This window comes from Ambystoma mexicanum, chromosome 11 (assembly GCF_040938575.1).
Source record: "Ambystoma mexicanum isolate Mex_15411 chromosome 11, UKY_AmexF1_1, whole genome shotgun sequence".
In the NCBI taxonomy this organism is placed as follows: Eukaryota; Metazoa; Chordata; class Amphibia; order Caudata; family Ambystomatidae; genus Ambystoma; species Ambystoma mexicanum.
This window is the reverse complement of record NC_090934.1, coordinates 731,413,415-731,434,298: the sequence shown is the minus strand read 5'-3', so window position 1 is coordinate 731,434,298 and position 20,884 is coordinate 731,413,415.

Sequence of the window (20,884 nt, the reverse complement as noted above, 5' to 3'; positions counted from 1 at the left end):
TATGTAGTTGGTCCAAATGAAACCTATTGAGGGAACATGTACAGTGACACAGCAAAATGCTGTGGCCACAGTGGCCAGGGAGTGTTTTAAACTATACAGTGGGCATGGCCAAAGGTCATGCTCACCGACCAGGGCCAAAGGCCCCGACTAGTGGGCCAGATAGACATGTAAAGTGGCCACGGCCAAAGGCTGTGTCCACCTGGCGGGTCCAAAAGAAGCATACTGGGGGAATATGGAGAGTGGGAATGGCCTTCACCGTGGCAACTGGCCATGGCCAAAGGCCATGGCTAGTGGCTCGGTAGTGTTTTAAAACATATCGTGGACATGGCCGAACGCTGTGGCAACTTAGCATGGCTGAAGGCCATGGCTAGTGGCCCTTACAAAAGTATGGTATAACAAAACCCTTGAAAATCACCAAAAATAAACTTTGGGTTCAGTTAAGTTGCACAGATTTAATGCAACAAACCCCTTTAAATTCAGCGGATAACCAGCTTAACGCGGCACATTCATATATACATATATAGAGGTCCGTTTTCTTGTATCGTGTTTCCGAAGGGTACTATAAAATGTGTTGTTAAAAAAAGACAACAAGGCGATACCTTAGTTAGGCTAACAAATTCATTTATTTGCAAGTTTTTCGTAATCTTCAGATTACTTCATCAGGCATAGTAAGAATAAGGCTCTTGGAATAGCAGGACAGCTCAATCATTCACCTCTGGAATGGACACATAAATGTTGCATCTGTCACATTTTCCATGTAAGCATGTTGCTGTGGGTTGTTGGTATGTGTGCGCAGTTCAGAATAAGCCTGTAATGAATTACATCAGAATTCCAAAGGTTTTTTTATCAAGGAAGCAGTTTTATCAATTCAGAGCACAAAAAGATTGCGTTAAACAGGCCTGAGTGTCCCTCCCAACTCACCTCACTAATAGAGTCCCACTGTGCAGTTTTAAAAATTAGAAGTATATGGGAGTTACATTCACATCATGTTTATGGGAGTGAAAATGACACTATTAAGCTCACTCTCATTTTCCATTCCTTAAATAGGTATGGCCTTCTCAGAGCATACATTACCAAATGTTTGGCCATTAGGCTCTGGTTTGGAATTCTTCATATCACAGCTTAATGTTAACTATTTCTGGGAAAATACTTGGGTACAATTTAAATAGATTATAATTTATAACGACTTGCATGCAGACTGCACAGAAGTGCTACCTGTATCATTGTACACAAAGGTCAAAAATATATTTTGGGTTGAATTGAAATGAGAACTGACTTGGTTTTATTTGCATTTACAGTGCCTTACATATCCTATTTAACCAATGTCTTTTGGTATCACCTTCCCAAGCCACCTCACTCACTGGGACTTGGGGAATAGTCATAATAACTTTTGAATTGTTTATTAGAGGCATGGAGCCAGCAGAAACCCTCAAGTGTTCACATCAGCTTCCATTAAATCAGGGCTGCTTCAGATTCCCTTCTCTGCAAGTTCCCTTATAGACATGACCCATCTCCTTAGAATAGGGATCTTCCGATCTGCAGGCCTTAAATTGGTTAATCCAGCTATCCAATACAAACATGCAGTGTTCCTTCCTGCAGCTTTTTCCAGAGTCAGAATACTATCACCTCTGTGCTCACACTTTTTAAAGTGTAAAATATTACCATGCTTGTGTCATAATTGTGCGACATTATGTGGCTTGCCCAATATTTCCACTGGCCGGCCTCATACTAAGAGAATCATAATCAATGCACACATCCACTGTTCATTGGATGATTATAAGTTTATATTTGTGATCAACAATTGGTTAGGGCCCTATCGGCTCTTAAGACTTTACATGCTAAATAGTTTTTCATTCATAATTACTGGTAGCAACCTGCCATATTAATGAGGTCTGGATTTCGGAAATCTGTCCTGGCAGATGCACTTCCGCACATGCCTGCATATGCAACATGAATTTGTATGATAGGCATTCATAATGTTAGGAATATTAATCATTTTATTACTTATAAAACATCATAGAGAATGTGATTGGTGTCACATCAAAGAGGAAACTCTGAGTTTCTAAGAAGTCCTGTGTTTGTAAGTTATATGGTTCCAATCTTATGAGCCAACATCATTTTCAGGAATAAGGTTATGTTTGAATCATGTCCTGTGACCAATGTCTCATGTGTCAGGACATGACTCGTATATAGAAATCTATATTATGGTTTCAGTGAATGGTTGTTTCAAAATGTGAAAATGACAGTTCTGCTTTGTTTGCCTGTTTTAGTCAAACAGATGAGCCATTTTGTTTTTAGGCAGAGCTCAAAAAGTAATCTGCTAAGTGCAAGAAGATGTTTGAAGCTAGGTTATCAAGAACAGCAGGTTTCATCAGCAGATGACAATCTCTAAATACACTGAACATCTCCATTATTCATTATTTTAACACATTTAGGGAGACCTCCTTTTGAGGGAATTACCAAGGGTGGGAGGTGAGGGGTCTTGCTTACTCCGAGTTGAAACCCAGGTCAACTTAAAGTCTGTACAATATAGAACTGACATGAATGCAGTGCTACTCAAACAAATACAGAACAATTGCTTTTTCCTTCATTTACATTGCAAAATCTGATATATTCTGCAATACTGACATGTTTTTATGACCTGTACAATAAATTGTCAGTGGTTGCAAAAGAAAGAAATAAAACATTACATTAAAAAGACTAAAAATGATTGAAATTATGCATTTTCTTCACTTGCTATACAGTAGAGACTGCATAAGCACACCATTCAGAGCACTTGACAACATCCTACCACTTGACCTTTGTAATTTAGAAAAATATTTCCATAACAGAGGCTGGGTTCCCTGGTTGGCAAAAAAAATAGTTTTTACACATGTGGGCCTATTTTCAGATGTGCAGTTCCATAACTTGCAAGGAATGAGCTTTCAGGCAGACCTGCTGCTGATTTAATGTCATTTAAAAGCCAATCTTTGAGGTGAGTTCACATGGATGTTCCTGGTAAAATATATGAAACTATGCAATTTGTGGAGTGCTGTTTCTTAATAGAGCCGGGAATTGTTGGTAACTCATCAACGCACCCTTGTCTTGGCAGCAGGTGAGAGGTGGAAATGATTCATAAAAAGATGTATTTTTCTAGCACCTTTGTCACTTAAACTTCAGTCTCCATTTGTCCTTTATTTTCCCCCTACTGAGCCAGTATGAGCCTCACAATTGAAAGAAGCAGTGCAGCTCACACTTTTCCAGTATCTGATTGTTTTACAGAAACAGTTTGGGATTCCATTTACGGTGACAAGGTGTTTACTTTTAGAAATATTTCACTAGAAGCTATATGAATAGATGCCATATGAAAGTCATTGGAAGGCAAGGAACACGATATTTGAAGAAAACAGTAACAGAGGAAGGAGAGCATGGCAGTATTATGGAGGGTTAAGTAATATTTTACGGAAAGTATAGTTGCAGTCCTGAGGGAAGTGAGGGAGGCAGAGTGGGAAGTAGGGTGAGGCAAAGTCGGCAAAAGGGGATAGTTTCTTCTCAGGCTTCCCTGACCACATTGTCATCTGGTCCTCTGGTCTAATAACCAATGGTATGAAGCTGCAAGCACAGGTTTAAAAAATGTGAAACTGGGTCAACAGGTACACAGCCCAGTTGAAGGTCACAGTTTTTCAGTATGCAACATGAAAGCAAACACTGCTGAAAAGAGTTCTAATTGTTTTCCTATTTTTAACAGTTTATCACCTACTGTTATGTGGAAGTACAGTCTGTTTGAATGAGTTTGTGAACTTCTCAAAAACTAAGGGCCTCATTACGAGTATGGAGGCAGCCATGCCCTTAATAAGGGCATGGCTGCCTCCATACCGGGTTCCAGGCCCGGGTCCCGCGAAAGGGGATTTACCGGGCCATTCCGACCTTGGAGGGCTCGGTAAATCCCTTTCACAGGACCCGGACCCAGTACTTACCCATTCCCATTTCAGCCCCCATAGGGCTCAATGGGAATGGGGAGGGTGCTAACAACGGGCCTGTATATAACAGGCCCGTTGTTAGCTCCCTCTACTACTAGTGGGTCCCTCTAAGGACGTCTGGTCAGACCAGCGGGTCCCGCTGCAGACCTCGGAATAGGGCAGCCCATAATGAACGGTGCCGGTCCCGTACCAGCACTGTTCATTATGGGACTGCCAGGGTCCTAATGAGGCACTAAGTCTTGGTATTTCAGTGAATACCACTGGTTTAAACAATCATAAGGCACGATTCACAAAGATAGGCACTGGACAAAATTAGGAGATGAAATGAACACCTCACATGTGAACTAGCATCCTTCAAATGTAGTCACGAAACCTTATATGGAAGAAAATCTGCAGGTGCCTGGTGCATGTCATAGATGTTCCAGGAACATCCAGATTGATTCAGTCTTAATGTTTTGTTAAAATGATATAAGGAAGCGGATGCACATCTGAGATGCTTGTTGCCATCTTTTTCCTCCAAAGCAAATCTAATTGGATCGGACATCTGAGCATGATTATGAGTCTGGTGGTATTTCCTCCAAAAATACCACCAAATGGTAATACCATTACTCGATGCGGTAAGCATGCCATAAGACGAGGGGTGCACACAATTCATGAGGATCTTCAGCTTTTCCCCATTTTGGAGTCACATAGGACTCCATAAGGAAGTGCCATATTACCTACCACATGCAGGATTACCGCATGCAGTAATATCACATCAGCAAATGCTTTTGTGTGGCAATAATTACCACCACACAAAAGCAGGAGGAAATGAAGAGTTTCTGAAATGTATAATTTGGCAGAGTGGAAAAAAATGTACTATTCTGAAATACTGAAGGTTTTACTTTTACCGCCATACTTATAATCAGGCTTATAGGGCCTCATTACGACCCTGGCGGAAAGTGACTGACCGGACCGCAACAGCGTAAATAGCGTTTCCGCCATTGCACGAAGGAGCAAAGTGCGGCTAATCACGACCCATCGGGCACGAGCATTACGCCATGGCGGAATCCGAAAGGCTGCGATGGCGGAAATGACCCCAAAACGGCCCTTACCGCCGCCGTACGCTGCACCAGGTGCAATACCGCCACCCATCTTAGCGGTCACCGTAATGAGCGGTCACCGTAACGAGCGGGCACCGCAAATTACGGCCACCGTAAATATACGGAAACGGAAGTAAAAGCATGTGGCCGGAACGGGAAACAGCACGCCGCACAACTATAAAATCCGAATCCCAACACAACCATTAAAAATCCGACCCTGACACACATCCCAACCCGTTAGCAACCCCAGTTAAAAAAATAAATATGGGAAAGGTAGCCAAGAAAGCGTGTGACCGCAAGCGGCAGGTACACTTCTCCCGAGAGGAACTGACCGTGCTCACCGAGACCCTCCAGGAAAATGCCGCCGTCGTCTTCTCCAGTCAAATGACCAGGACGGCCCTTGCCAACAAGAAGGCCATATGGGCCCTGGTGGCACAGCGCGTAAGTGCGGTGGGGGCAACACCCCGCACGCCACAGCAATGTCGCAAGCGGTGGGACGACCTGCGGATCCGCGTACGCAGCATACTTTCTGCGAACAGGAACATCGCCACAGCTACCGGGGGGGGTTCAGAGTCGCCCATCAAGTTGACCCCCTGGGAGGATATCTGCGCCTCCACCATAGGAATGGAGAGCATAGAGGGAGTCGGAGGGATGGAGAAAGGAGTGCCGACATCCGGAGAATCAGGTAGGTTGGCCAAGAGAAACAATGCGAAATCCACAAACCACGAACATGTGCAGTACCATGTGACCCCATAGTGCAATACATACTTTGCCCTGACAGCGCCCTCTAAAAGTCAGAATGAATAAACAAATCAATCAAGATGCCATAAACAACCCCTACATGTGCAGCATGCACCCCCTAACTGCAGGCAGCCAAATGAATGCATCCTCAATCCACACGTAAATGAGACCACCTCCAAGGCCCAGTCCCAAATCAGCCTCATGTACCACCCCAATGCATCTGATACGTTGCCATTCTAAATCCGACAGACCCATAACTAACGCTCGCCCCTCTTTACTCCACCACAGGGTCCGATACCAACGACGAGCTGCAGGACACCCCTACCAGCACGCCTGCAAAGAGGGCCAGGACCAACGTCCCAAGAGCCTCCACCTCAGGTGCAAGGATCAAGACACGGCAGCAGCAGGAATCAAGTGGCAGCACACTGGAGGGGACTGCAACAGGCACCCCAGCAGCCAGCAAGTCCACAACCCCAGCACCACAGGTCCCCCCAAAGAACGTATCTGATGGCACTGCCTCTGGTGGTAGCAGCACCATAGGTGACACAGCTGTCATGCCAGCATGCTCCGACACGGAAAACAGTGCTGGCGACGTAGGTACCATCCATGACCTTTCCCAATCCCCCTGCATGTTCCATCCCCTACACCATGACGAAACCACGCAGGGGCACCCTGAAGACGACGACTGGCCAACCCCCACAAGTCCTGTGCCAAGGCAAAATGTGTTGAGCAGCCCCCCTGTCACACCACCGCAAATGTCCATGGCCCAGCAGAGGCAACAGTCCCTCGACCTGCTGATCGAGCAACAGCAGGAAGTGTCCACGCTACTCAAGGACCATGCAAATGAATGCGGGGGTTCCAGGGCAGCCATGGAAACATCCACCGAGACACTCAGGGCACAAATAGAGAAAAGTAGTGAGAGCCTCAGGGGAGAAATGGAGAGAAGCACCGAGAGCCTGAGAGCACAAATGGAGAAAAGCACCGAGAGCCTGAGAGCACAAATGGAGAAAAGCACCGAGAGCCTGAGGGGGGAACTGCATGCGACGTCCAAAGACGTTTGTGCTGAACTTGCTGCTGTGCGCCGTGTGCTCTCGGAGCTCTCACAAACCCTCAGAGACATGCATGGACGCGAGCAGGCAGAGACATCATCCGTGGCAAGTTCCGTCCAGGGCAGCCCCCAACGCAGATCTGGCAGGAACCTGCGCTCCACGGGCAGGGGTGCCCCTGATACCCGTAGAGGGGGCTTGCAATAGCGTCCAACCACGGACAGCATGCATATTTGGACACTGGTGTTGGGGGGGGAGGTAGTAGGGTGGAGGGGGTGTGTTGGGCTTCACTGGGTGGCGGGTCCATAGGGTGTATAAATCAAATCACATTAACAATACAGCATCTCATAATCATCCAATGACATGTGTGGACATTGATATTTGCGTACGAGGCCTTCATAGGCGTACAGTCCACAATGTGCCTGTACTACACACACACAGTGCCACAGGTCCCCTTTCCGTGTAATAGGCACCATGCGTGGTTGCTAGAAGCATGCATCTATGATGCTCTGTCGGATTGCACGTGCATCCTGTGCCTCATGGACTCCTTGAGGTGCCTCCACATCCCCACCCTCATCATCATCATCATCTTCAGGTGCATGCAGTACAGCGTCAGGGGGCATGGGCACATTCCTACGTATGCACATGTTGTGCAGCATGACACATGCCATGACCATCTTAGAAACCTTCTCATGGCTGTACATGAGTGCCCCGCCAGACCTGCTGAGGCTGCGGAAACGAGCCTTCAGTAGGCCGAATGCCTGTTCAATGACCACACGGGTACGTGAGTGGGCATGGTTGTAGTCCTCCTCATGCTCGTTCTGTGGGTTCCGGATTGGTGTAAGGAGCCATCTCTTCAGTGGATACCCGGCATCACCTGTATGAGACGAATAAAGGGTGTCAGTGGAATGATAGTGCTAAGTAGCCCCCCCCCCCCCTGCAAGGTCATTGACGCATCAAATGGGCCACGATGTCATGCATGGAATGAGACTCACCGAGTAGCCAGGATCTGTGCCCTGCGTGTCGCTCCATGTAGCGTGGTATTCTTGTGTTCCTCAGGACCATAGAATCATGGGTAGATCCTGGAAATCTGGCACAACAATGCGTAAATATCTTGTTGGAGTCACACACCATTTGCACATTGATTGAATGAAATTGTTTCCGGTTGCGGTACTGGACCTCCATGGCATGTGGGACAACCAATTCAACATGGGTGCAGTCGATGGCACCAATGCAACCCGGGATGCCGCCAAGTGCATGGAATCCCACTTTAGCGTTGGTAATCTCCTGGTACGTGCGTGGTAGTGTGATGTGGTCGTCGGCGTGCTTCAGGAGGGCATCGTGCACTTGGAAGAGTGTCCGTGAGAACAGTGGCTGTGAAATGCCATGCAACTGTCCCACTGTGTGCTGGTAGGTGCCTGTGGCCAGGAAGTGGAGTGCAGACACCACCTTCAGTAGGGGTGGGATGGCGGTTGGGCTATCTATCATGCTCACGAGGTCAGCATGTGTCATGTCCACAATGGCGATTATGGTGTCCCGGTCCAAACGGTAGAGGGTGTGGATCTGCTCAGCAGTGAGGTTGAACGGATCGGCTCGGAGGCGTGGGATTGCGGGCCGCCTGCGTGGTGGTAGTGGCAGTGCTTGTGGGCCTTGCTGACCCTGCCTTGCCCTCCTCCTCCTCCTTCTCCTCCGTCTCCCCTGTGCGCCCGGTTGTTGTACCTGTTGTTGTTCGTCGTCTTCTTGTAGTTGTAGCACTTGCAGTGCTATCTGGTCCCCCAGGCCCAACATCGCTAGTCCTGCCGGTAGCATTTTGGAGTGGGAGTGGTTGTGGGAGGGGTTTGGGTCTGCTATATATGTGCTGTCGGCCTGTATGGCCTCCACCTGTGCTGATTGAATGAATCTGTGGCAGATGCTATCCCTTCTGGCCGAGCACGTCCCGCACGTAAGGCTGCATTTGGCCGCATGGCATCTTGGGATTGGAATCATGTATCTAATCCCGATGGCAGTGTGATGTACTTTGACTGATCTTCATGGTATGCTCCCATTGTTACACATGCTATGATTGCAGCCGCTTACATACCTGTGAAGAGTCAGTGGTATGTAGGGCTCGATCGATGGCCGACCCTCATGCAGCACAGTAACGTACTTCACCGACGGGCGTGGCGTCCCATTTGTGATTGCAGCCAGTTAGCATCATGACACACAGCCGCACTACATTGATGTAATTGTGAATGCAAGCGTTCACAGAAGCCTTTTCGACGTAATGTTGCAAGTGAGGAATTCGAAGGCCAGCATTTTGGGCTTTGAAGTAGCGGCGAGGATACGCCCACAGGTCTGGCTGGAAATGTAACGTTCTATTGTAGAATGTCCTTGGGACATGGCCCATAACGAGCAGGCAATGAATGATATGAATTGAATGGGATGCGCAATAGCGTAGTGGACGATAAGGCAGGACGTTCCCAAATCCATCTTGCTTCACAACACTACAGATCCGGCCAGGGGCACAGTGGTTTTTGCGGACTGCATTACGCACAGACGCGATGGAAGTTTCACATATTATGTGAGTGAATATTCATGCGTTTTCATTGCGGGATGAGGGAATGATGAATGGATGCATGGACTGATGATTCCGTTTAGGGTCTGCCATGTACATGGGTTTTTTGATTCACTCCCCTTCCCCTGCGTTATGTGATGCAAGGCTGCCATAGTGGGACATACGTCTATCTGCCCTTGTCGGATCCTCCCTGTCTCGACGCGCCTTCATACACTTGTGTCTAGGCACGTTACTAATCCCATGTCATGGGTTCTATCTTGACGGACGCATGCACAGTAACCGACGTTGCCAATGGTGTATTTAGCTCGATTGGTTTCGTTATGATTCGATACTGATTTAGGGGTGTGTATATTCCTTTGGAGTGGGCTAGCATGCATATGGGTGTGGATTTGGTGTGTTGAATGAAGATTGTAATGCATCATGAGTCCCGTAATGCAATCGGTTAATTTGTGTTTGTTTTGGGTGACAGGTATCTCCTGCCCTATTGCAGATGCCATCTCTACGCCACTCCTCCAGATGGTTTTTACTCTCGACTCCTGCAGCTTCGGGTGAATCAGTGGAGCACCATTTCGATCTTATGGGACGATCGCCAATGGGCCACATGCCCTTACGCTGTACTGGTGGCTAGGTGCAACATTTCGGCCTTTCAGCTCGACTAGTGCCTGCCTCATGGGACGGACCTGCGGTTCTTGCCGCTTCCATGTTGCCTTTTGGAACGTTGATGTAGGCCCTGTGTGCCATGATGGTACAGGGCGTCACACAAGTGGAAGCCGGTCAATTATTGCAGATGCAGCCCTCGGTGATGATGGTTGTTTTGGTGTTATTTTGCAAATTGCTGTGGGGCCTTTGTCATTTGGATGTGCATTTAAATTGTATTCCGATATTTGTCGTGTTGCGTTGTTCTTTGCAGGTGATGTGGCGATTTTCGATTTGTGGCGGTATGTATTGCGAGATGATCTGCATTGTGTTCCGCCTTCTGAGTTGAGTTGTGTGGTACAGTACTGGCCGCGTTTGCCTACGTAGCACAGTATGGTCACGGATAGGGGCTGCCATTGTGTCTGTTTACATGATGTGCTGTTCAGGGGCGGGGGATTGGCTTTTGGCCGACTGGTGCCTGTCAGCCAGGTCGATTGGTGGAATGATGGGTTGTTCAGAATGTGGCTGGTCACAGGTGACTGTGTTTGCGTGCGTTTGTTGGAGGGGGACTGGGGTCATGTCCATTGGAATGGCTTCTGTATTGATGCCATCTGTGCCCTGCAGCTCCCATCGGCCCCTCTTGGGATGAGCCTGGCTGCTCAGTCACTCTGCCAACTTGTGTGGTACATGCTTCTGCTGATGGTTGGTTTGTTTACTGGCATGAGTACAGGGCTGGTGCAATCCCCCTCAGGATGCTGTTTTGGATGTTGCCTTGCGCTGGTGGCAAGCGATGGGGGACTACTGTTGTTTTGTGTCATGTGTTCTTGATTTTCATTTTGATGTATTGTACCTTCACATGCCTGTGCTGCGTCAGTACGGCTATGGTGACATGCCGTACATGGATGCCCACTCACGGGGCGCTTTGAGCCCCTGCATGCTTTTCTACGTTGGCATGCATGGGTGAATTGTGGATTTCACTGGTTGCATAGTGTGAGTACATTGCGCCTGCCAGGAGTTGTGCAATGAGGCCAGGGAGTGGAGTACAGGCACTCAGTGGGCCATTTACGGTTGGTTCACGTTGCCGTATTTCTCGCCATGGCGGAATGGTACTTTACGACGTGCTTGATGGCGTTCAGTACATGTCCGCTAGGGTCAGAATTCGCGTACCGTTGCGCCATGGCGGTGATTCCGGTTTTGCAAGGCGCGCGTGCGCGTACTTGGTGCAGTTAGCGTTGCCGTTCACTGCGGTGTCGCTAATGGCATCGTACTTTACGGTGACGGGTCATGATCGCAACGAGCGGTGTTCGATGGCGGTATTGCATTTCTGCCATCATTTTTCCATTTCCGCCAGGGTCGTAATGAGGCCCATAGTGTTTACAGGTGCTTGTTTTTTTACATCAAACTATGAAGAACAGCCCAGGTACATTTTTAATCAATGAAAAGTCTGCTTATTTTTCAGGTATGCATGCCCTCTTTTGCTTTTGACTGCTTTAGAAAGCGACAAAGATGATGTGGTCTACTACCTAAATTGTGATCCTTGGGACCAGCCAAGCACGGTTTAAATCCTAGACTCCCGCACTTTTCCACATTATGTGATACTGGGCAAGTTGATTCACCTCATTGTTCATTATATTCCATAATTGTTATCACCTAATGGGGTCCAGTTAAATGTTTGTTATAGAAAAGGACACACTCATCTTTGATTTGACTGCAGTGTTGTTCTATAAACAGCGCCGGCCACTTGTGCAATATGTTGCACTTTACCAATGAGTCAAACCAACAATAAGAAAGATATTGATTATTTAAACAGTGCACAGTGCAAGCTGAGTTGCCATTGGGCATCCCCATAACCATACCCTGTTAGCATATGTCTTTTACTTATTTGAAAATACTCTTGGTTATGGTCTGTACCCCACTAGATTTCTGGCCCAAACTATGATTTCCAGGGACATTCCTGATTTTACATCACAAACGTGGTTTCGCTCTTGCAATCGCCAGCTATGCCAAGTAAAGTTAATTTGTTACAATTGTCACATTTGTACAGGTTCTGGGCTAGCCTACCAATGTTCTTTCCAAGTGCATAATTGATATCTCCCCATGATTATTTGCTGGTTTGGGGGGCAGAAAGTGCCATCCATACATTACTCTGCCACCAACCAGTCTTAGTGAGGAAAGAAATTGTTTTAATACAAAGAAAGCCGTATTTATTGGAAGTTAAAAAAGACGAGGGGCCTCATTATAAGGCTGCCGCTACCGTAATGAAGGGGGCCGGTACGGGACCGTCCCCCTTCATTCTGGGAGCGCCGACTACGAGCTTCCCAACGCAGACCCGGATCGCACGCCAGGTAAAACCAGGCGTGTTTTCCGGGTCCCTCGAGGGGAAGAGGGAAGCAATAACGGGCCAGATGTAATCTGCCTGTTATTACATCCCTCCCCATTCCCATTGGGCCCTAAGGGGGCTCAAATGGGAATGGGATGGGTTCCTGCAAGGAGGAATTACCGGGTCCTCCTATGTCGGAGTAACCCGGTAAGTCCCCATTGCAGGAACCCGGTAATGGAGCCCGGAACGGAGGCAGCCATGGAGTTACTAGCTCCATGGCTACCTCCATTCTCGTAATGAGGCTCAATGGGCCTCTTTACACGGAATGCGGTAAACCATGGTGCTATTAGCACCATGGTTGCTGCCGGTACCATACCGGTACCACCATGGAGGAAAGGGGAATTACCACCCCATTCCAAGGTTGGTGGGGCGGTAATTCCCCCTTTCTCCATGGCCCTTCCCCATTCCCATTTTTGCCCCATAGGGCTCAATGGGAATGGGGAAGGAGCTAATTACGGTACCGCAAATTCTGGTACCGTAATTAGCACCAAGATCCCTTTGCGGGTCCCAACTTTAATGGCTGGTCTACAGCAGCCGTTAAGGTCGAGTCCCGCAAAGGGACCTTGTAGTAAGGTGGTAAGGGTTTACCGATACCGGTGCCCTTACCGGTACCGGTAAACCCTTACCACCTACCGTGTAATGAGGCCCATGTCTACAGCAGAAGTCATTGTTCAGGCTCAAAAGAGAAAACGGGAAATTGGAGATGAAGACGACACAAGTTTGCATCCCATGAATGACAAAGATTTCCATTCCAGCCCAGTGGTTTCCATGTAAGCCTGAGGGGAGTGCAAATGGACATGGGTGTGGAATTGCAACACGCAGTTCCAGCATATCTGGTTGTTGCCAAGTAATGAGGGAATCTGGAGAGAGTAGTTCAGAGTGTGTGACCTAAGAGCTGCGTCTGTGAATGCGGAGGCCGCAGTATCCTGGTGCACCTCTCACGTAGCAAGGCACTTGCAATACATTGGAATTTATTTCATCCCTCTGCTGGCTCACCTCTCAGGAGCTCTGCTCAGTGGTCTCATGGAGGGACCGGCACCATTAATCTGGTTGATAAGTTAGAACCATCATAGAATGTAAGTGGGAATGCAGTCGACACCAGGCGGGAAGGGCACGAGGATGTGGTGATGTCTCCTGCTCTCCTCTGTATGAAGATGCAGTACAAGAAAAGTGGGTGACTGTGACAGATGGTTCCAAAGAGAGAAGTCAGCAGCGTTACTGTTTGGTGTAATTAATTAACTTTTATGCATGAGTGGTCAGGGGCCCTCGCCATTTACTGATAATCCTAACAAAGTTATATTGCATGTGTATGGTGGCTCAGAAAAGGCCATGCTTCTGTATGGTCCAGTCATCATCACAGTGGTCAGGAAATCTATTTTGGTAAAACCTGGAATAAAAGGACATTTTAAGGTGAGACCAACCACATCATAAAGAACACCGCCTTCCATTTCATGTTCTTGATGCCAAGAAAGGCAATTGCCATGGTGAGGCATTTCTTTTAGGTAAGGACAGAATATAACAAGAGCTTACATTTTTTAAATCAAACTTATGATGCTCCTTTGGAGTATGTAAATGTTCTTATGGACATCGACTATTTAAGCAATAAACCATGAGGATGAGGGGCATTACCTGTCAGGTAATGGTCCAGGGTCTGAGTTACAGGCATGAGCGACGTGAGGGCCTTATTGTGTGTCCCGGCACCATTGCCTGAGCATGTGCTTACTTACATGTGTGTAGAATTGCTTATTTGTGAGTTGAGAAATCTGCAGGGGCAAATCTTAACTTAAGCACTATCTTTCAAACAAGCCAAAACTGTTCTTTTCTCTTGTTTTATGTTCTGTGTGGCTATAAGTGAATTCAACTGCCTTACCTATTTTCTCAATTGTATTGTCACCACATGGGTGATTGCAGCCCCATATATTAAAACATGTGTCTGATTTGAATTTTAAATAAATAAACAAATATTACCCTTATATCACTCAGAATATTGAACCTATAGACACAATAAATAAGTATTTCATTTGTGCATTGCATGCTAGGCTGAGACCCAGGGGTATTGCCTGATTGAAATCCTTAAGAGCAGGACCTGGAGGGGTGGCTTCCAAACCTTCTCTGATCAAGGGGCCTCTTCACTGGATGGCCAAAGAGTAACTCAAAGGGGCTGAAACCAACACCCTCTTGAGGTACCTATCGGTAAGCAAACAGCAGGCATGGCAGGAGGAGATCCCATTTCCTCTTTAGGGGCTTTTCCAAAGTGCCTAGTATGCCCTTGAGAGTTTTATTACATCTTTCGACCAGACCCTTGGTCTGGTGATAGTAAGAGGTGGAGAACTTGTAGGTTACCCCGCACTCTTTCCACGTGGTTTTCATGTAACTCGACATGAAGTTGGATCCTCTGTCAGAGACAACCTCCTTAGGGAATCCAACCCAGGTAAAAATGCCCAGGAGAGCCCTGGCAACCACCTTGGCAGTAATAGTCCAAAGGGGTATAGCCTCAGGGTACCTGGTGGCATGATCAACCAAGACCGGGATGAACCGATGTCCAGCTGAAGTGGGAGGGTCAAGGGGACCGACAATGTCAATGCCCACCCTCTCAAACGGTGTGCCAACCACTGACAATGGCAGCAGTGGGGCAATGACACTACTTTCAGTCTTGCCAGACAACTGACAAGTTGGGCAGGTCCTGCAGTGGGACTCCACTTCTACTCCCATCCGGGGCCAGTAGAAATGGGCAGAGAGCCTTTGCTTTGTCTTCTTGGTCCCAGGATGACCAGCCAAGAGCACCTCAAGCGCCTACTGCAGCAGGAAGGGCCACCAACCTCTTGAGGGCACGAGGTGCAAGCTTAGTGGGCTCACTTACAAGGAGCTCACCCTCCCAATATATCCGGAATGTCCTAGGCACTTCTCCCTGTGCCTGGGAAAGGGCCTGTATCCTCAGACCCTCGAGAGAGTGGCATGCTCTCTGACCCTTACAGAGGTCCACCCGGGAGGGTCCCTCTTCAGCCAACAGGCATTGAAGGTCAGGGTGGTCCTCCGGGTTGAGCACCTCTCCCGCAGGAGGGTCTTCTGCCTCTTCTTCCTCAGGAGTTGAGTTTGGGTTTTCCACTGAACCCAGCCTGTCCAGAGCATGAATCCCAATGGGTGCTACAGGAGCAACACGAGGAGAAGGAGCCCCCTACACAGAGGTGGCCTTCTTGTTCCTCCTTCTTGCCTTAGTCCTCGCCTTTGGCTTGGGTGCCTGACTCTCAGTCAGACCCAGTATCACCTGCAACCTAGTGACTGCAGCAGCGGCGGCCATATGGAGACCATCAGAGATCAACCCCAACTCTACTAGATCGTTGCCTAACAACATGTTAGCAGGGATATTGCCCTGAACCAGGACAGGAAGCTTTGCTGTCTTGTCTCCAATCATGACTGTGACTAAGGCTACAGGCGATCATTTGGGAGGCCCACCAGCTAACCTGGTGGTTCTCAGAGGAGCACCTACATAGCCCTCTGGCTTGAGCAGGCTCCTGTCCAAAACTGTTATTCTTGCCCCAGTGTCTCTCAAGCCAGTAGAAGGCGGGCCATTCAAGAGGACACTTCTCAAAAACCTACGGGTGTACTGTGGGATTGTTGCCAGTACTTCTGCGTACTGGTCCCAGGCCCCAAGGGATACTAGAGAAATCTCTACAGGAGCAACAAATGTGATCCCTGTAGAGGAGGGGAGGACAGTGGCCTCCACCTCAGGCATAGGGTAAGGGTAGGTCAGGCTGACAGCCTAGACTCCAAGTGCCTTACCTTTACACTTGGGGTCACCCTTCTTGTGGTCCTGAGCCCCACAGTCCCAACAACTGGCAGGAATGTGGGATACAGTGCTGGAACCACTGGGAGCCTGCTTTGCAGCAGGTGGACTACTACTCTTACTCCCACCCACATAGAACTTATCCCCATTAGATTTTTGGGTTTTAGGAGAGGAAGGTTTTGGTTTACTCGACTGATTGCTTCTGGGACTCCTCAGCTTTCTGAGAGGCCCCCTTTTCTTTGTTCTTGTCCTTCCCAATGGAGGCCTTAGGGGACACCGGGTGGGCGACCCACTTGTCAGCCAGCCTGGCCAGCCTAAAGGGATCTAAAATGTTCTGGTCAGTAACATACTGACGCAGCTCTGGTGAACAGGCTTCAGAACAATGCTCAAAAACAAAAGGTGGGCCAATTCAACAAATGTGTTCACCTTGTATCCATCAATCTACCCCATCATGTTCATATGTGCAGCACTCACCCAGTCAATCCAAGACACATTCTTTGTTTTTCTTAAATTCCCTGAACCCTTTAAGGTATTGGGTAGGTGTCATGCCAAACTTGGCAATCAAAGCAGACTTCATGCACTCACACTGACCCCTTTCTACCACACTCAGTTTCAGAATACAGTCATACCCATTCTGAGCCACTCTGCTTAAGAAACGCTTAGCCCAATCTCTTTTATTATCATCATGGATTCCACAAGCCATCTCAAATGCTTCAATCCATTGGAGGATTTCAGAACCCTCTGCATACACACCAACCAAATATTTCATAAACTTGGCGGCTGGGGACCTGACAATCTCAACTGGTTTTGCTGAAGTCTCAACTCTAGCTCTCTCCAGCTGAATTTATTGGTGCTCAGTGTCGCTATCTTTGAGTATCACTTGCTGTGCCAACTCCTCTTTCTTCAGTTCAGCTTCTGTTGCCAACGTTTTATATTGAAAGGCTAACTGTTCCCGTTGTAGCTCCAATTTTAAAAGTGCAATCTTCAGGGCTTCCCCCTGAAGAGCAGTGCTGGGGTTCGGAACAGAGGCAGCAGGAATTGTGGTATTCTCAGAATCAGATTCAATAACAACCCCAGGGGCAGAGTCATCATTGGTTGCATTCCCCCCTTCAAGAGCTTCACAATCAGTCTGGTAGTCCACCAAGGTAGCTATCAGCTCAGCCTGAGACTTATCTTCAAAGTCTAACTCCCTGGCTTCACAAGCACTCTGGAGAGCCTCTAAGCTCATCCGAGTCAATTTACCATTTGCAATAGAGTCCATTGCTTGTAATGTAGCTATCTTGTACACAACTAAACCTCAATTTAACAAAGTTTATATTTTGTAAGTGGCAAGGTTACACACTGATTCTTAAAACCATAAGCATCCAACCACTGCCACCAGTGTAAAGACTGGAGGTGGGGTGTCTCTACTCCTGCTCTCTGTATGGTAGAGGAGAGGCACAGAGGACCCCAGCCAAGATTCTCTCTTTGGTAAAACGTGGGCGAGCAATCAAGGCCTAGCTCTCAGAAGGTGATGCAGGCTGGTTCTTGGGTACAGTGTAGTCCCCAAGCCCCCACAAAGGAATGTCCACACACTGTATTAGTGAAAACACAGGCTTTATATAATTAAGATTCAAAGTTATATACACAATCACAATAACTCACTTTGTGCTCAGTTAATCTACAATGGCAAATATATACATAGTTCTATGTGGTACCGCAAATACTATTAGATTTCAGTAAAGTGCATCAAATGTACTTTGGTCAAATGTCTCACAAATCAAGTAATAAAGAGAATCAACAATAGACATAGGAGGAAAAGCAGTTGGTTAGAACAATAGGCCCCTACCACTACACACTGCTATGTGTGGAGATCCCCCCACCTGGGCAACTTGTAAAATAGAGCTATACCCCAAGCCAAGTCCATATATTGTTCAATGAGTCTTATTTCCTTCTAAATAGTTCTACAACCCCAATGTACCTGGAATACCAAAGTTTGACGTCGGGTCATCGACGGATCCTTCTTAAGCGGCTCCCTTTAAGGCAGGAGCCATGGATCGTCGAGATCTCTCGAATAAATGCTGAACAACGGCGTCAAGGCAGCAGCTTCGATCCTGGCGGTGCTCGTCGACGATCAGACGTGGACGTCCTGCAAAGACGAGGCATGCGGGGCACCTCCATGATGATAGTTTGTTACCGCAAAGAGTCTATGAAGAACTTTGGCCCAGCAAGGGCGTTGAGTCATCTGGCGTCTCTGCGTTCTTCGGGTGGAGGGAAACCCGCCGACGGATACTCCTGGGCGCATCGGCGGCCTTGACTTTCTCCGTTGGGACAAAGTGGTTGATGGTGCTGGTGAGAGCGTCCTCGGAATCACAGTGTCTTAATCAATGGAGCGTTGTGGGTCCGGTCGTCAGCGACTCGGCATCAAGCGGTTCGCACTTCTGGGCACCAAAGCTTTGATGGCCCTCCAGCAGTTATAGCAAGCCCTCGAACTCTGGTCGACGACAGTGGATAGGATGTCTGGTGCTTCTCTTCATTTTCCTCAGCGGTCCCCGTCTCCGGTCGGCAGCCTGTCGAGGGTCTGACTTCCAGGGAGCTTCAGCGAAGGTTAGCGGTGCACGATGGTCCCTCGTAGCTCGAAAAGAGGTCTTCTAGCCAGGTCCTTTCTCGGATCAGTCTCGGCATCACAGCGGATTTCAGATTGCGGTGAAGGTACCAGCAGTCAACCTTCTTCATCGGGCTCGGTGGTTGAGATCAGGCATCAGTTTCGACTTCAGCTTCTGAAAGATTTCTAACAGTGAGAGGCCCCTAGATATACTAGTTGGTCTCTCATTCACTCTGCTGAGTCACACTCAGGCAACCAATCACTCAGAAGGGCATTCAGCACAGCAGGCAGACAGCCAATCAGGCTCCCCGGGCATTCAGGCCATTCTCCTCCCTCTCAGACACTCACAACAAGGAATGTGTATTGGGGCAAGCACCCAGCCATTCAGCACTACACACTGCATTCATACCAGTTTCGGGCAGGGCTGACCCAGTCTTTGTGTAACATACCAGAAACTAGACACCCATAACAAGAAGTGCATATTGTGCAAGAAGTGCACTCCATTCACCCAGGTCCCACCCACAGGGTGTACCCACAACATACAGTCACTGGGAAGGCTCCAGCCAGTCTGGGCTGAACTTCCCCACAATACCATATAGGGAACTTCCACCCAACAGCCAGTCAGGGGGAAGGGACAGAGTCAGGGCTTCCCAGGACTTTAGAAAAATAAGGTAACAGGCAAAAGAAAGCAAGAGGCCACAGAGGCCATCGTGTTTCCTATCCGGAATCAACTAATTCCAATGACATGGCCTGGGTATCCCAAAATGGAGGATAATCTGAGCACCTGTCAAATTCAGCATGGAGCTGCCACCAGCCCATACCCTGCTCTGTGGGCCACACACACAGGTGCCCAAAAACATACACTAGGGGCACAGGGTTGTACCCCCACCCATGGGTGCCATAAGGGTATCCCAAGTGTCTTTACACCAAAACAGAAATAGGAAGAGCTGCTCTGTCAGGTGTCCTACATGGCCTCCTGGCCAGAAAAAACTACAGAACACATATGAAAAAGGACTACAGGACAAGGACAGGAAGGCCCGGTCCCTCCAATGCATTTCCAGCATCACAATGGCCTCTCCATCTCTGTCGCTTTGGGGATGTCTTTTTACACTGCAAACCCCTAACATAATCATTTTGTCACAGCCGATTGGTCCATTTCAATCCACCTGTAAGCTGCCAAGCCAGGCTGTTGTTACAGTCTATGGGCCTCATTCCGAGTTGGGCACAAAGGGATTACCGGCACCGGTAAGGACACCAGTGCCGGTAAACCCTTTGCGCCGTACTACGAGTTCCCTTAGCGGGTCCCTTCCTTAACGCCTGGTCTGACCAGGCGTTATGGACGGGACCCGTTATGGGAAATCACAGCCAATAACGGTACCGCAATTTGCGGTACCATTATTAGCTACTTCCCCATTCCCATTGAGCCCTATGGGGGCTCAATGGGAATGGGGAATGGTTTGGTGAATGGGGACTTACCGGTCCCGCCAAGGTCGGACTGGACCGGTAAGTCCCCCTTTCACCAAACCGGAGTCGGTACCGGTATGGGAGGCAGTCATGGAGCAAATAGCGCCATGACTACCTCCATACTCGGAAGGAGGGCCTATGTCTTCGGATGTCAGGCACAGATTGATTTGTCTGCAGAAATTGGAGGGGGGCACATGTAGTACATGTAGCCTAGGAATTTCCAAAAAGGTGGAATCCCGGTCCTGGTCATAACTTTTCTCCAGGGCTAGCATCCTTCCCCCTCTCTCCCTGTGAGCCTTTCAAAAAATATAATCTAGTCATTATCCTCCTGACATGACAGTCCTATTATTCTGGCAGGGTTTCCATTGACACAGTAATTCCAACCTGGTCCCTTTGAAGTATTTCCTACTGCCATGGTAATGTTTCAAGCCTTCCCAACAGAGAACAAAGGGTCTCCAATAGGTCTGAGCCCATTCTCCTGTGGTGGATGGATCCTATGCCCTGACATCAATACACAAAGCTCTGACAGTTTGCCGGGGTCACCGTAAAGCTAGCTGAATGAAAGACATCAAATGGGTTTAGTCAATAACTCTATCTTCCCAAAGGCTACTACATCAAACCATATACAGCTTTGTATTTTTGTATCAGTCATAT